A 12,337-nucleotide genomic window follows, 5' to 3' on the forward strand; every position below is an offset into this window, starting at 1 on the left:
AGCATGGGAACATTTACTGTCTTTGGCCTAGCTGGCGGTTTTTAGTTGCTTTGTACTTGCTTAGTTGCTACAGAATTTTTGATGAATGGGAGGAAAGTCAGCTGCAATGACATGGGTTTACCCCGCCTTAAGTCAGGTTAATGTATTTGTGTTACTTTTTTTCCTTGCCGATGTCAGTGCCAGCTCTGCAGAAAAGGGGGTCCTGGCCATGCCTTCACCATGAACCCAAGTTACAAAGCCCCAAAATAATGTCTAATGAACACAGTCAAGCTTAAAGCTAGCTTCTGCAATTGTTAGTCTCAGCTTGCCAACCACCGGTGTTCCAAAGCTGATGCATTAGTTTCACCAAAAGAAGGGCACATACACCACTAGTTTTGTTTGTTTTTTAATTTTTATTAATTTTTATAATTTTTTATAAATTTTTATAATTTTTTTAATTTTTCTAAATTTTTATTAATTTTTTATTAATTTTTATTAAATTTTAATTAAAACATATACATCGATGAAACATCGATGTATATGTTTTAATAATATGCGTTTTCTGATCTACGTTAACTATATTTAACTATTTAACTATATTTTCAGTGTGGACAAAGATGATACTTCTTCACTCCATGTGGTCCCGGCATCTAAAAGGCATATGTAGAAATGTCGGTGGCTACCAGGATATGGGTCTAGCTGTCTCTGTCTCCTGGCTGCTCGGATAGATGTCTTCATGGTCTTGCTGTACTCCAAACGCTGCCTTAAGTAAGCAGCTTCTTTTGAAATCCATCAGATGTAGCCTGCGGTAGCGGCTGTTTCCCAAAGAAGTCTCTGCTGCATCGCATCTCTGCGGCCTCCTCGTGCTTCTGCTATCAACAGCTCATGCCTACTCAAAGGACAGAAATGTGTCCAAGTCCTCTTGCTGTACCCTGAGCCTGAGCTCAATCCAGAGGACTCTGCAAGAGGTGGTTGTCAGCCGGAGCTTGCAGAAGCAGACGGAGGGCCTCAACTCGCGCTGCACTGTTGACAGTTGAGGCATAGCTACCCAGGCTTCTCTCACCAGTTCCTGGAACATGGTTGCAGTTTTCTCCATATCCTGGAGAGTTTGTATAGGAGGCTGAGCATCTTCTCTCTCCCCAGGTGGTCCTCAGGGTGGTGAAGGAAGGACAGTGTAGTCTCACGTCAGCTGCTCCCTTGTGCATATTCAGTCAGCACTCTGGCTACTGCACTGTTGGTTTGTTGTGGAGAAAACATTTGGGAGCAATTCCGACTGCCTGCTGAGTGGTGTCTTCTCCATGTCCAGAGTGCTCGTCTGTAGGACAAGTGGGCGTCTCTCATTTCCAATAGAACAGCAGGCCTGTGAGCTGATCTTGCAGCTCCCACAACTCCTGCAGTGCCTGCTCATAGCTGTCTGGATCTTGCACCAGGTGCTGGAGGAGGTTGAGCGGTCGGGACGCTCGGAATTCCTGCGGCAAGATGATCTCCGCAGGCACATCCTCATTTCCTATGAGGAAATGCTTCAGGCATTTCTCCTCCACACAGCAGCACAGGTAGCGCAAGATGTCATCCATCCGCTGCAGGAAATAGCTCCCGTGCCAGCTTTTCAAAGGGATGGTGGTCAGGAGGTGCATGAGCACTGTCCTCAGTTGGTAGAGAGAAAAAGTCTGTCCCGCCAGGATGTGGGCACCCACTAGCACATATATGAGGTTGAAAGTGTTCCACTGGTCACGGGTGGCTATGTGCTGGAAAAACTTTGCCTCAGCCACCGCACAACTCTGTGGCCAGGTTGTGCTGGGGGTAAAAGCAGCCTCTGTCTCCTGGCTGCTCAGAAAGATGTCCGTATTTTCTTGCTGGACGCCAAACACAATCTCAACAACGCAGGCTGTTTTGTGGATGTCTGTCAGATGAATCCTGCAGGAGCGCCCGGACAGCATCACATTCATGCTGCACGTCTCTGCCTCAGGCATGTATTTCCAGGCATCTGTGATCAGCACCTGGAACCATCGGACAGTCTTCTCCACATCTAGGTAGGCGTCCTCGCAGAAGTCACGTAGTAGGCTGGGGTGCTGATTTCCCAGCTCTTCCTTGGAGGTGTGGAGGAAGCACCGCATACCCATCTCCGGCTCCCTCCCGCACGTGCATTCCAGATCTACATGGATGCGGGAGTTCCTTGCTGGCAGGTCCCCTGCGGCTCCCAGATCAAGGTGGAAAACGTGCCCACGGGGGGCCGACAGGGGCACAAGCAGGCAGAAGATGGGTTCCTTCTCAGGGGGACACCAGCCTTCATAGGCACTGCCCACCCCGATGGGGCGCTCTGGCACCGGAAAGAAAGTATCTGACACCAGATACTGGCATAAGTTGATGAGGCGACCAAATAGGAGGAGTATCTGCTCACAGTTGTCTCGATGAATTTGGTGTGGCCAGAGCGCATCAGCCTGTTGCTCCTCCTGCTGCTCCTGCTTACTGATGGAGCTCTCCTCATCACTGATGTCTTCACTTCTCTGGAGCTTTTTATAGATCTTCCACATGAACCAGAGAGAAAGGAAGAGAATGCAAAGAACACTGCAAACCTTCCAGTAAGGCAACACAGAGAAGAGCAAGGCTTGAATATCCACCCTGCTCTTCTTCAGGTTGCTCTCTTCTAATTGCGGAAGCGGAAGCGGAAGCTTTTCCATCCGCTTTCGCAGAAACACCTCACGCATGCGTTCAAGAAGGCTGCAAACCTTCCGGTAAGGCAACACAGAGGACAAGGCTCGAATGCCTATCCAGCTCTGCCCCAGGTTCTCTACGTGCTGCCACTGAAGTGTCATCTGCTCTTGCAGAAACACCTCACGCTCACGCATGCGTTCCAGCGTTTCCGCGTCCAACTCATCACCAACGAAAGCCACTGTCAGCGCCAACAAGGCGAAGAAAAACGCCAAAGCCATGATCTGGAAGAGATGAGAGAGGGGAGGTCAGTGGGGCTGGGTGGGAGCTCGAGCACGGCTGGGGGAGCGGGTCCAGGAGCCACAGCCCCTGGGCTCAGGTAGGAGCGGGGCCGAGGGAGCTGGGAGGCAGCGGGGGCTGAGGCCAGCGCTGCTGCCGACTGCCCAGAGAGCCGCTCACAGGCTCCCCTGAGCGCTCGCTGCCGGCACTGCAGGCTCCCAAACCCCTCGCGGGCCGCTGTTCGCGCCCGGCCCAGCACAGCCTTCCCCCTGCTGCTGCACTCACCGCTGGCCCAGGCCAAAGTGGAGCAGCGCTGCCCGCTGCCGGCCTCGATGCCAGCCCCGCATTGTGACGCGCTGTGCCGTCACAGACGCCCCATCCCCACCCTTCGGCCCCACCCTTCGGCCCCCCTCAGCTGCCCTGGGCCTCCATGGCCGCGGCATCGGCCCTGTTCTGAGGCGCGTGGCCGGACTGGATTTCCTTTGTTTCCCTCGGGTTTTACTGCAGAGAAAGCAGCTGGCTTCATATATTGTACTACCCTAAGGGGCGATTACAGATTAAACACGTCTTGTTCTTAACCTGATTTTTTTGGTTGCATTTGCTTCAATTTCTTCAGGTTTTGTTGATGCAATATTCTTTTCATTATCAGGTCCACTTTAAATCTCAATCTTTGTCCACTCTTGACTTCATGACTGAAGAGAGGGATCTCTGAGACGAGTGTGTTTCTGCCTGTCTGCAGAGCAGTAAATAAAGCGGGCCTGTCCATCTTGAGCCTTGCCTATGTTTTTCTGAGTTCCCAGGGCCTCCCTTAGGTTTGCCTGCAGTTAGACTAGTTTTCACCAATTCTTTTACTCCTTTAAGGGATCACGACAGACTAAATAGCACACATTATGGGCAACTCTTAATGAGTATTACTGGATATCCCAGGATCTGAATCAGAACTGTAGTCTCTTGTTTATGTGAATCTTTATTCAACGTAGTTTTAAAATTTTCTTAAATGGCGTTAATTGGAGTAAACAATTCTGATCTTAGTAAGCAAGTTCCTGAGACCGGGGAATGGGAGATTCCCCTTTAGTCAGGGAAGAGGTGGTCCGTGAGTGCCTAGGAAACATTAAGGTCCATAAATCCATGGGACCTGATGGGGTGCATCCGCGGGTGCTGAGAGAGCTGGCGGAGGTTGTTGCTGAGCCTCTCTCTGTAATCTGTCAGAGGTCCTGGAGAACCGGGGAGGTGCCTGAAGGCTGGAGGACGGCCAATGTCACTCCAGTCTTCAAAAAGGGCAAGAAGGAAGATCCGGGTATCTATAGGCCAGTCAGCCTCACCTCTGTCCCAGGGAAGGTGATGGAACATCTTGTGCTGGATGCCATCTCCAGACAACTGGGTGATAAGGAGGTTATCAGGAGTACTCAGCATGGGTTCACCAAGGGGAGGTCGTGCTCGACCAACCTGGTGGCCTTTTATGAAGATGTCACTAGCTGGGTGGACAGGGGGAGGGCGGTAGATGTAGTCTACCTTGATTTCAGTAAGGCTTTTGATACTGTCCCCCATGACATCCTTATAACAAAGCTGAGGAAGTATGGGATAGATGAGTGGACGGTGAAGCGGGTCGAGAATTGGCTGACTGGCAGAGTGCAGAGGGTTCTTGTTGGTGGTGCGGTGTCTGGCTGGAGGCCTGTAACTCGCGGCGTCCCCCAGGGGTCTGTACTGGGTCCGGTCTTGTTCAACATCTTCATCAATGACCTTGATGAGGGGATAGTGACCACCCTCAGCAAGTTTGCTGATGACACGAAGTTGGGAGGACTGGCTGACACGCCTGAAGGCTGTGCTGCCATTCAGGGAGACCTGGACAGGCTGGAGAGCTGGGCAGTAAGAAACCGGATGAGGTTTAACAAAAGCAAGTGTAGAGTCTTGCATCTAGGGAGGAATAATTGCATGCACCAGTACAGGCTGGGGGAAGACCTGCTGGAGAGGAGCTCTGCAGAGAGGGACCTGGGCGTCCTGGTGGATGACAGACTGACCATGAGCCAGCAGTGTGCCCTTGTAGCCAAAAAAGCCAATGGCATACTGGGGTGTATTAAAAAGAACGTGTCCAGCAGGTCGAAGGAAGTGATCCTCCCCCTCTGCTCTGCTCTGGTGAGGCCTCATCTGGAATACTGTGTCCAGTTCTGGGCTCCCCAGTACAAAAAAGACAGGGATCTCTTGGAAAGAGTCCAGCGGAGGGCCACTAAGATGGTGAAGGGCCTGGAGCATCTCCCCTATGAGGAGTGACTTAGGGAACTGGGTCTGTTTAGCCTTGAAAAAAGAAGGCTGAGAGGGGACTTGATCCAGGTTTATAAATACCTGAGGTGTGGGAGCCATAGTGGTGAGGCTGGTCTCTTTTCAATAGTGCGTGGGGATAGGGTTAGGGATAATGGGATGAAAGTACAGCATAGGAAGTTCCGCACGAATGTGCAGAAGAACTTCTTTACAGTGCGGGTGACGGAGCACTGGAACAGGCTGCCCAGGGAGGTGGTGGAGTCTCCTTCTCTGGAGATATTCAAGACCCGCCTGGACGCCTACCTGTGCGACGTGTTGTAGGGAACCTGCTTTGGCAGGGGGGTTGGACTCGATGATCTCTAGAGGTCCCTTCCAACCCCTACAATTCTGTGATTCTGTGATGTATATTGCTGACAAGAATTGTATGGTGGTCTTACATAAAATCTGAAAACCAAAATTTCTTCCCTCTTAATGGCTGTTAAATGATTCTTGGAATCAAGAAATAGCGTGGTTAACAGGAACCTATGTCACTTTCTGGATTACTTCCTTCATTATGCTACAACAGAATGGTGGCACATGTGAAGGACTGCATAGAGACGGAAGAAAGGAGTGTTACTTTGGCTTACAGATCAACACTTTTTACTTTTACTTCTCTCTCCAGTTAAAAGCATGGGAACATTTACTGTCTTTGGCCTAGCTGGCGGTTTTTAGTTGCTTTGTACTTGCTTAGTTGCTACGGAATTTTTGATGAATGGGAGGAAAGTCAGCTGCAATGACATGGGTTTACCCCGCCTTAAGTCAGGTTAATGTATTTGTGTTACTTTTTTTCCTTGCCGATGTCAGTGCCAGCTCTGCAGAAAAGGGGGTCCTGGCCATGCCTTCACCATGAACCCAAGTTACAAAGCCCGAAAATAATGTCTAATGAACACAGTCAAGCTTAAAGCTAGCTTCTGCAATTGTTAGTCTCAGCTTGCCAACCACCGGTGTTCCAAAGCTGATGCATTAGTTTCACCAAAAGAAGGGCACATACACCACTAGTTTTGTTTGTTTTTTAATTTTTATTAATTTTTATAATTTTTTATAAATTTTTATATATTTTTTAATTTTTCTAAATTTTTATTAATTTTTTATTAATTTTTATTAAATTTTAATTAAAACATATACATCGATGAAACATCGATGTGTATGTTTTAATAATATGCGTTTTCTGATCTACGTTAACTATATTTAACTATTTAACTATATTTTCAGTGTGGACAAAGATGATACTTCTTCACTCCATGTGGTCCCGGCATCTAAAAGGCATATGTAGAAATGTCGGTGGCTACCAGGATATGGGTCTAGCTGTCTCTGTCTCCTGGCTGCTCGGATAGATGTCTTCATGGTCTTGCTGTACTCCAAACGCTGCCTTAAGTAAGCAGCTTCTTTTGAAATCCATCAGATGTAGCCTGCGGTAGCGGCTGTTTCCCAAAGAAGTCTCTGCTGCATCGCATCTCTGCGGCCTCCTCGTGCTTCTGCTATCAACAGCTCATGCCTACTCAAAGGACAGAAATGTGTCCAAGTCCTCTTGCTGTACCCTGAGCCTGAGCTCAATCCAGAGGACTCTGCAAGAGGTGGTTGTCAGCCGGAGCTTGCAGAAGCAGACGGAGGGCCTCAACTCGCGCTGCACTGTTGACAGTTGAGGCATAGCTACCCAGGCTTCTCTCACCAGTTCCTGGAACATGGTTGCAGTTTTCTCCATATCCTGGAGAGTTTGTATAGGAGGCTGAGCATCTTCTCTCTCCCCAGGTGGTCCTCAGGGTGGTGAAGGAAGGACAGTGTAGTCTCACGTCAGCTGCTCCCTTGTGCATATTCAGTCAGCACTCTGGCTACTGCACTGTTGGTTTGTTGTGGAGAAAACATTTGGGAGCAATTCCGACTGCCTGCTGAGTGGTGTCTTCTCCATGTCCAGAGTGCTCTTCTGTAGGACAAGTGGGCGTCTCTCATTTCCAATAGAACAGCAGGCCTGTGAGCTGATCTTGCAGCTCCCACAACTCCTGCAGTGCCTGCTCATAGCTGTCTGGATCTTGCACCAGGTGCTGGAGGAGGTTGAGCGGTCGGGACGCTCGGAATTCCTGCGGCAAGATGATCTCCGCAGGCACATCCTCATTTCCTATGAGGAAATGCTTCAGGCATTTCTCCTCCACACAGCAGCACAGGTAGCGCAAGATGTCATCCATCCGCTGCAGGAAATAGCTCCCGTGCCAGCTTTTCAAAGGGATGGTGGTCAGGAGGTGCATGAGCACTGTCCTCAGTTGGTAGAGAGAAAAAGTCTGTCCCGCCAGGATGTGGGCACCCACTAGCACATATATGAGGTTGAAAGTGTTCCACTGGTCACGGGTGGCTATGTGCTGGAAAAACTTTGCCTCAGCCACCGCACAACTCTGTGGCCAGGTTGTGCTGGGGGTAAAAGCAGCCTCTGTCTCCTGGCTGCTCAGAAAGATGTCCGTATTTTCTTGCTGGACGCCAAACACAATCTCAACAACGCAGGCTGTTTTGTGGATGTCTGTCAGATGAATCCTGCAGGAGCGCCCGGACAGCATCACATTCATGCTGCACGTCTCTGCCTCAGGCATGTATTTCCAGGCATCTGTGATCAGCACCTGGAACCATCGGACAGTCTTCTCCACATCTAGGTAGGCGTCCTCGCAGAAGTCACGTAGTAGGCTGGGGTGCTGATTTCCCAGCTCTTCCTTGGAGGTGTGGAGGAAGCACCGCATACCCATCTCCGGCTCCCTCCCGCACGTGCATTCCAGATCTACATGGATGCGGGAGTTCCTTGCTGGCAGGTCCCCTGCGGCTCCCAGATCAAGGTGGAAAACGTGCCCACGGGGGGCCGACAGGGGCACAAGCAGGCAGAAGATGGGTTCCTTCTCAGGGGGACACCAGCCTTCATAGGCACTGCCCACCCCGATGGGGCGCTCTGGCACCGGAAAGAAAGTATCTGACACCAGATACTGGCATAAGTTGATGAGGCGACCAAATAGGAGGAGTATCTGCTCACAGTTGTCTCGATGAATTTGGTGTGGCCAGAGCGCATCAGCCTGTTGCTCCTCCTGCTGCTCCTGCTTACTGATGGAGCTCTCCTCATCACTGATGTCTTCACTTCTCTGGAGCTTTTTATAGATCTTCCACATGAACCAGAGAGAAAGGAAGAGAATGCAAAGAACACTGCAAACCTTCCAGTAAGGCAACACAGAGAAGAGCAAGGCTTGAATATCCACCCTGCTCTTCTTCAGGTTGCTCTCTTCTAATTGCGGAAGCGGAAGCGGAAGCTTTTCCATCCGCTTTCGCAGAAACACCTCACGCATGCGTTCAAGAAGGCTGCAAACCTTCCGGTAAGGCAACACAGAGGACAAGGCTCGAATGCCTATCCAGCTCTGCCCCAGGTTCTCTACGTGCTGCCACTGAAGTGTCATCTGCTCTTGCAGAAACACCTCACGCTCACGCATGCGTTCCAGCGTTTCCGCGTCCAACTCATCACCAACGAAAGCCACTGTCAGCGCCAACAAGGCGAAGAAAAACGCCAAAGCCATGATCTGGAAGAGATGAGAGAGGGGAGGTCAGTGGGGCTGGGTGGGAGCTCGAGCACGGCTGGGGGAGCGGGTCCAGGAGCCACAGCCCCTGGGCTCAGGTAGGAGCGGGGCCGAGGGAGCTGGGAGGCAGCGGGGGCTGAGGCCAGCGCTGCTGCCGACTGCCCAGAGAGCCGCTCACAGGCTCCCCTGAGCGCTCGCTGCCGGCACTGCAGGCTCCCAAACCCCTCGCGGGCCGCTGTTCGCGCCCGGCCCAGCACAGCCTTCCCCCTGCTGCTGCACTCACCGCTGGCCCAGGCCAAAGTGGAGCAGCGCTGCCCGCTGCCGGCCTCGATGCCAGCCCCGCATTGTGACGCGCTGTGCCGTCACAGACGCCCCATCCCCACCCTTCGGCCCCACCCTTCGGCCCCCCTCAGCTGCCCTGGGCCTCCATGGCCGCGGCATCGGCCCTGTTCTGAGGCGCGTGGCCGGACTGGATTTCCTTTGTTTCCCTCGGGTTTTACTGCAGAGAAAGCAGCTGGCTTCATATATTGTACTACCCTAAGGGGCGATTACAGATTAAACACGTCTTGTTCTTAACCTGATTTTTTTGGTTGCATTTGCTTCAATTTCTTCAGGTTTTGTTGATGCAATATTCTTTTCATTATCAGGTCCACTTTAAATCTCAATCTTTGTCCACTCTTGACTTCATGACTGAAGAGAGGGATCTCTGAGACGAGTGTGTTTCTGCCTGTCTGCAGAGCAGTAAATAAAGCGGGCCTGTCCATCTTGAGCCTTGCCTATGTTTTTCTGAGTTCCCAGGGCCTCCCTTAGGTTTGCCTGCAGTTAGACTAGTTTTCACCAATTCTTTTACTCCTTTAAGGGATCACGACAGACTAAATAGCACACATTATGGGCAACTCTTAATGAGTATTACTGGATATCCCAGGATCTGAATCAGAACTGTAGTCTCTTGTTTATGTGAATCTTTATTCAACGTAGTTTTAAAATTTTCTTAAATGGCGTTAATTGGAGTAAACAATTCTGATCTTAGTAAGCAAGTTCCTGAGACCGGGGAATGGGAGATTCCCCTTTAGTCAGGGAAGAGGTGGTCCGTGAGTGCCTAGGAAACATTAAGGTCCATAAATCCATGGGACCTGATGGGGTGCATCCGCGGGTGCTGAGAGAGCTGGCGGAGGTTGTTGCTGAGCCTCTCTCTGTAATCTGTCAGAGGTCCTGGAGAACCGGGGAGGTGCCTGAAGGCTGGAGGACGGCCAATGTCACTCCAGTCTTCAAAAAGGGCAAGAAGGAAGATCCGGGTATCTATAGGCCAGTCAGCCTCACCTCTGTCCCAGGGAAGGTGATGGAACATCTTGTGCTGGATGCCATCTCCAGACAACTGGGTGATAAGGAGGTTATCAGGAGTACTCAGCATGGGTTCACCAAGGGGAGGTCGTGCTCGACCAACCTGGTGGCCTTTTATGAAGATGTCACTAGCTGGGTGGACAGGGGGAGGGCGGTAGATGTAGTCTACCTTGATTTCAGTAAGGCTTTTGATACTGTCCCCCATGACATCCTTATAACAAAGCTGAGGAAGTATGGGATAGATGAGTGGACGGTGAAGCGGGTCGAGAATTGGCTGACTGGCAGAGTGCAGAGGGTTCTTGTTGGTGGTGCGGTGTCTGGCTGGAGGCCTGTAACTCGCGGCGTCCCCCAGGGGTCTGTACTGGGTCCGGTCTTGTTCAACATCTTCATCAATGACCTTGATGAGGGGATAGTGACCACCCTCAGCAAGTTTGCTGATGACACGAAGTTGGGAGGACTGGCTGACACGCCTGAAGGCTGTGCTGCCATTCAGGGAGACCTGGACAGGCTGGAGAGCTGGGCAGTAAGAAACCGGATGAGGTTTAACAAAAGCAAGTGTAGAGTCTTGCATCTAGGGAGGAATAATTGCATGCACCAGTACAGGCTGGGGGAAGACCTGCTGGAGAGGAGCTCTGCAGAGAGGGACCTGGGCGTCCTGGTGGATGACAGACTGACCATGAGCCAGCAGTGTGCCCTTGTAGCCAAAAAAGCCAATGGCATACTGGGGTGTATTAAAAAGAACGTGTCCAGCAGGTCGAAGGAAGTGATCCTCCCCCTCTGCTCTGCTCTGGTGAGGCCTCATCTGGAATACTGTGTCCAGTTCTGGGCTCCCCAGTACAAAAAAGACAGGGATCTCTTGGAAAGAGTCCAGCGGAGGGCCACTAAGATGGTGAAGGGCCTGGAGCATCTCCCCTATGAGGAGTGACTTAGGGAACTGGGTCTGTTTAGCCTTGAAAAAAGAAGGCTGAGAGGGGACTTGATCCAGGTTTATAAATACCTGAGGTGTGGGAGCCATAGTGGTGAGGCTGGTCTCTTTTCAATAGTGCGTGGGGATAGGGCTAGGGATAATGGGATGAAAGTACAGCATAGGAAGTTCCGCACGAATGTGCAGAAGAACTTCTTTACAGTGCGGGTGACGGAGCACTGGAACAGGCTGCCCAGGGAGGTGGTGGAGTCTCCTTCTCTGGAGATATTCAAGACCCGCCTGGACGCCTACCTGTGCGACGTGTTGTAGGGAACCTGCTTTGGCAGGGGGGTTGGACTCGATGATCTCTAGAGGTCCCTTCCAACCCCTACAATTCTGTGATTCTGTGATGTATATTGCTGACAAGAATTGTATGGTGGTCTTACATAAAATCTGAAAACCAAAATTTCTTCCCTCTTAATGGCTGTTAAATGATTCTTGGAATCAAGAAATAGCGTGGTTAACAGGAACCTATGTCACTTTCTGGATTACTTCCTTCATTATGCTACAACAGAATGGTGGCACATGTGAAGGACTGCATAGAGACGGAAGAAAGGAGTGTTACTTTGGCTTACAGATCAACACTTTTTACTTTTACTTCTCTCTCCAGTTAAAAGCATGGGAACATTTACTGTCTTTGGCCTAGCTGGCGGTTTTTAGTTGCTTTGTACTTGCTTAGTTGCTACGGAATTTTTGATGAATGGGAGGAAAGTCAGCTGCAATGACATGGGTTTACCCCGCCTTAAGTCAGGTTAATGTATTTGTGTTACTTTTTTTCCTTGCCGATGTCAGTGCCAGCTCTGCAGAAAAGGGGGTCCTGGCCATGCCTTCACCATGAACCCAAGTTACAAAGCCCGAAAATAATGTCTAATGAACACAGTCAAGCTTAAAGCTAGCTTCTGCAATTGTTAGTCTCAGCTTGCCAACCACCGGTGTTCCAAAGCTGATGCATTAGTTTCACCAAAAGAAGGGCACATACACCACTAGTTTTGTTTGTTTTTTAATTTTTATTAATTTTTATAATTTTTTATAAATTTTTATATATTTTTTAATTTTTCTAAATTTTTATTAATTTTTTATTAATTTTTATTAAATTTTAATTAAAACATATACATCGATGAAACATCGATGTATATGTTTTAATAATATGCGTTTTCTGATCTACGTTAACTATATTTAACTATTTAACTATATTTTCAGTGTGGACAAAGATGATTCTTCTTCACTCCATGTGGTCCCGGCATCTAAAAGGCATATGTAGAAATGCCGGTGGCTACCAGGATACGGGTCTAGC

Source organism: Coturnix japonica, chromosome 3 (genome assembly GCF_054131305.1).
Source record: "Coturnix japonica strain WE chromosome 3, WE-NBRP24, whole genome shotgun sequence".
Lineage (NCBI taxonomy): Eukaryota > Metazoa > Chordata > Aves > Galliformes > Phasianidae > Coturnix > Coturnix japonica.